The 4,725-nt window shown below is 33.7% G+C and overlaps 1 long non-coding RNA gene across 8 annotated transcripts; it reads left to right on the top strand.

Moving 5' to 3' along the window:
* The first annotated feature begins 339 nt into the window (after positions 1-339).
* Positions 340-4,074, top strand: LOC110910025. 8 transcript variants are annotated; one of them, XR_004882495.1, is made up of 6 exons: positions 340-446; positions 745-886; positions 952-1,790; positions 1,949-2,161; positions 2,498-2,688; positions 3,765-4,074. It is a non-coding gene; the product is annotated as an uncharacterized LOC110910025 (long non-coding RNA). The 8 variants fall into 8 exon arrangements; XR_004882497.1 differs by lacking the exon at positions 3,765-4,074 and adding an exon at positions 2,252-2,355 and having other exon boundaries at positions 2,498-3,189; XR_004882498.1 differs by lacking the exon at positions 3,765-4,074 and having other exon boundaries at positions 952-1,078; positions 1,172-1,790; positions 2,498-3,184.
* Positions 4,075-4,725: the final 651 nt, after the last annotated feature.

The following is a 4,725-nucleotide window of genomic DNA, read 5'->3' as shown; positions in this document are numbered from 1 at the left end:
GCAACAAGCAATGGCCTTCGGCCGTCTGATCTAGGGTTTCAAGCCAGGTAAACGTATCTCTTATCTCCTTCGTACGTTTTTATTTTCAAACCCTAATTCTTCAAATATCATATTTACTGTATCAATCACAGTTCGATCAATGGAGGCTCAGGTATCCGTCGGTTTGTTCGATTACAAACAAGTGAAATCTGAGGACGAATCACGTCCCGAAACTGTGTGGTCCAAAGAACACGAATGTCTTCTGTATACATTGCTCTTATATGTAATTGGAGTTATATATATATATATATATATATATATATATATATATATATATATATATATATATATATATATATATATATATATATATATATATCTCATTTTTCGAGAGATAAAATCTGAGGATTTACTTCTTCACACTTCAAATATGGACTCATCCATCTTTGTTATACAATCAGCTTAAGGTATGCATTCGTTTCTGCTCTTTCTTTTACGAATATTAAACGCTACTGCAAATTGGTACTTTTGTGTAAATTGGTACTTTTGTATTCATTGCTCTTATATGTAAATTGGTACATTGCTTTACAAATATTAAACCCTACTGCAAATTAGGAGTTATGTTCTGTATACATTGCTCTTATATGTAAATTGGTACTTTTGTGTTTGAATTCTAGTGGATGAACTTTGATATAGCCTTCAGCTCATTGATGATATGCTATATTAAATAAAACATCTGTTTCTAATTATATTGATTTGTTATAGGTATTGTATGTATCTTTACATAGACATGAAGGTGTAAAATTTTATCCTGGTACTGGCGCAGTCCGAGCTAATGTCAGATCATGAACCTGATGATTCCGATACTGAGTTCATTGATATCGATATATCCGGTTCTTATGGTTGGGTTAGTATGTTTAATTTAATCATTTTTATGCAAATTTGACTAATAATTATATTGATTTGTTACAGGTATTGTATTACATAGACATGGTGGAAAATTTTATCCTGGTACTGGCGCAGTCCGAACTAATGTCATATCATGAACCTGATGATTCCGATACTTAGTTCATTGATATCGATATACCCGATTCTTATGGTTGTGTTAGTATGTTTAATTTAATCATTTTTATGCAAATTTGACTAATATTTTAGATTGTGATATCTGATGGCGATATTGGGCTTTTTTCAGATTGATTTTATGATCCAACTTGTATTAAAAGGGATGAAATGATGAGATTCAGAACATTCGAATGTTATACTGAAAGCAAAGGTCACAACTGGTCTGTTTATTTTGTTTGTAAAGAATTCGGGTTTTGCGAAGAAAAAACTGTCCGAACTAATGTTAGATCATGTACTGAAGAAGAAGTTGAAACTTCTGTTTGTTGTGAAACATGTATTTGGCAAAGGTCTGTTTTATGTTTTGAAAACCTCAAACAGATGTTAGAAAATAAAACAGAGGTTGATACATCTGTTGACTTTGGTCAACAAATGGTTGAAACCACTGTTGGGATAAAATCAATGTTTTGTGGAGAAAACAGTGGTTGGAACCACTGTTGGGTTAAAACAGTGGTTTGAAACCACTGTTGGGTTAAAACAATGTTTTGTAGGGAAAATAGATGTTTGAAACCACTGTTGGGTTAAAACGGTGGTTTGACTTTTATCGAATAATACTGTTTCTTTAATCCCTCTCTTTTGATTTTAAAACCATTGTATCAAGTAATACTCTACCATGGTTTTAAGTTGATTTACAGGTCTTGAACGAGTGCTCGGAAGCAGAGACTTGGTTGAGAGAGTCATCAGAACATGAGGTCTATTATGATACTTTTCAGTTTCAGCTTGTACTTTGGTAGACGTTTATAAATTGTTTATGATATGTAATGTTATTTATTTTTGCTTATGGTGGTTTATGAGATGTGATATCTATGCTCTGCTTATATGGTTATTGTTGATACACCTTTTGTTATAGGTTGGTCCTCGGAACACCATTGGGGATGTTCCTTTTGAGTGGTACAAAGATGAGGAACATGTTGGATATGATATTGCTGGAAAGAAAATCAAGAATGAGAGACTGGATAAGTTGGATCCTGTTCTAGCCAGAACTGGTGATGCAAATAGGTGGTGGGTTGGAGAATCATTGTTGTTTTGTCTTTGAGTTCGCCTTTACGCGATTTCGTCTAAGGTAACTATATGTACTTCTATGTTCTTTTGATTTGGTTTTATTAATACATGTAAAAAAATTTGTATTATTTCTTTGTTTATTGAAAATCAGGAACTAAGATGAAGAACTGTGCTCACTTGTGTTTTTGTTTCCTCATATCCCACTTCTTATTCATTTTCTTTGACTAACGCCAATAATAAGATTGGATTACTGAGGTGTGATTTTAAACTATACGAAGTCATCGGATGTCTGTTTCAGTATTCGAATTGTTGGATTTCAGAATTTGAACAGGTTTACAAGGCATGTGAGTTACCATTCTAAACAAAAGTTAATTGTTTGTTTGGTGGTTAATTTTAGGTGGAAGAGAAAATCGACCAGGTTCGGATGTCTTTGAGCTCACAGGGAATGTGATTAAAATGATGTCGGATTTTCTGAAGTCGGCGGTGGATGTGGCAATGCTAGTGTTGAAGCAGGCCGGAGGAGAGGCAGTGAAGATTGCTACACCGATGATTACAGAGGCATCAAAGGAAGCACAAGAAGCGATTCAAGTTAATTTTTATTTGATTCTGAGTATTTGTCAATTCTTAAGTGAATATAACTTAATTTGTTTGTTAACAAGCTAATTTTTGTCAATTCTTAAGGATTTTGTTAACAAGAAGCGATTCAGGTTAATTTTTGTCAATTCTTTAGGATTTTATGATTCGGTCTCTATACATGAATTTTAGCTCCTACATTTTATCAAGTATAATATTACACTTGCAAATTGCATGATTTCATAAGTTGTAATCGCTTCTTTGTTGATCTGGTGTGTAATCAACTTAGACCTGATGTGTAATTAGTCTTAAAGCTAAATATACAGGAGGGTTGTCAAAAAGGTAAAACTAATAGTAACTATCTTAGGTAATCAGTCTACTTCCTGAAGCTATAATCTTTTAATGTTATATTCTGGGTTTTCTTTGTTCTAACAATGTACGGTTTTTTGTTTCTTTGACCTATGCTATACGCTCCTTTGGGCTGGGTAATAGGCTCGGGTCAAAAGGTTAATTTGTAGTGTAGGTCAATAAGTTTTAACAAAGAATGGGAAGCACTCGAAGGTTATGGGTCGGAAAAAGTAAGCATTTTAATGAGGAAGTTGATGTGGTGGATCAGTTAAGTTAAAGACACTGGCTTAGACCTCCAAGAAATACTGGGTGGTTGAGGGATCTTGATATTTCTTTGGAGCCATTAATGAATTTGGAAAGAAAACGAAAAGCAAAATTAATAGTTTGTTTAGATAAATAGGTTGCACTGGTCCTGTTCATGTTACTTGATATTAACTGTGTCGCCAGGTTGAACTTATGCATGTCTTTGATACAACTCGCCAAACCAAAACCTAAAGCATGCCTATTTATCAAGTTGGACCTTTGATGGTTATGTGGAAAGTGTTAAATAATGATGTTTTTTTTTTGTTTAGAGGGTGTTTGGAGTTGCTTATTCTGCATATTTAAAAAACAATAAGCAGTTTTAATAAGGAATTCTAAATACCCTTTTAAAGCTCATAATCACAAGTAATATATTAGGATTTAATCTTTGATGTATCTAATATCCACATATATAAAGTGTGTTCTTCTCGTCTTTTTTGCAGGCCATTATTACAGTGTAGAACTTCCAGCAATGCTGCCACATTTCACCCCAAGATGGACCTTAGGTTGGACCTTGGGCTAAGAAAGAAGGAAAATTAACAATTGCGATTTCCTCTTCTACTTCCTCCATGTCCGCTGCTACTACTTTGGCAGATCCCCCTCAATCACTTCTTAAGCAGATCTACTTAAGCTTTCTATAAAAAAGTTTCTATGTGAATTTCAGCTAGAAAACCATTTGAAGGGTTTGAATGTTGTTACTTAAAAAAATTGTGCTTAGGTATTCTTAGATTTTAAATATAGCGTTAAGCATAATATATATTTTTTTACTTCTTTTGATTGGCATTCCTTTGTCAAGTTTGTTGGTTAAGCTTTATGTATTACATGGTCTGCTGGTTATGTTTTGGCAGAGTTACTACTGGTGACATGTATGTGGCAATTTTATGTTTGGTGATCATTTTTAGGTTTCTTATGGATTTAATTAAGAAATTAATTTATTTAAGATTGTAGCAATATAGTGTGGGCTACAATAAAAAAGAAATTGGATTCCCACTAAAATTTAAAAGAAGTTAGCTTAAATGTAACGTACCTGACATTTCTAAGGATAATTCCTTCTAAATCTTATTCAAGAAATTGGATTCCCCTAAAATAATATCACAATCTTAATCATATTTGACAAAACAATTCTCGATAGAAAGTTCGAGTTGAACTGGAACAATGCATGTATTAGGGTGTGTTCCCGAGTTAAAAATCTCTCCCCATCCTTCCCCTCCCCTCCATGTCTTTCCAAATTGGAAAGACTATTATCAGGCAAAAAAAACCCCATTTTCCCTCCCCTCCCCTCCCCTCCCCCTGTTAAGTGGATCTCTGGAACACAGCATTAGTGATGTACCCTTATATTATAAAAAGGGAGAAAAAGCATTTTGCGGTCTGACCTAACGTGTATAAATTGATGAACTCTTTTGA

The sequence above is a fragment of the Helianthus annuus genome, chromosome 15 (genome assembly GCF_002127325.2).
Source record: "Helianthus annuus cultivar XRQ/B chromosome 15, HanXRQr2.0-SUNRISE, whole genome shotgun sequence".
In the NCBI taxonomy this organism is placed as follows: Eukaryota; Viridiplantae; Streptophyta; class Magnoliopsida; order Asterales; family Asteraceae; genus Helianthus; species Helianthus annuus.
Note: the sequence above shows the minus strand (reverse complement) of the source record. Positions and strands in the feature narration are given on the sequence as shown.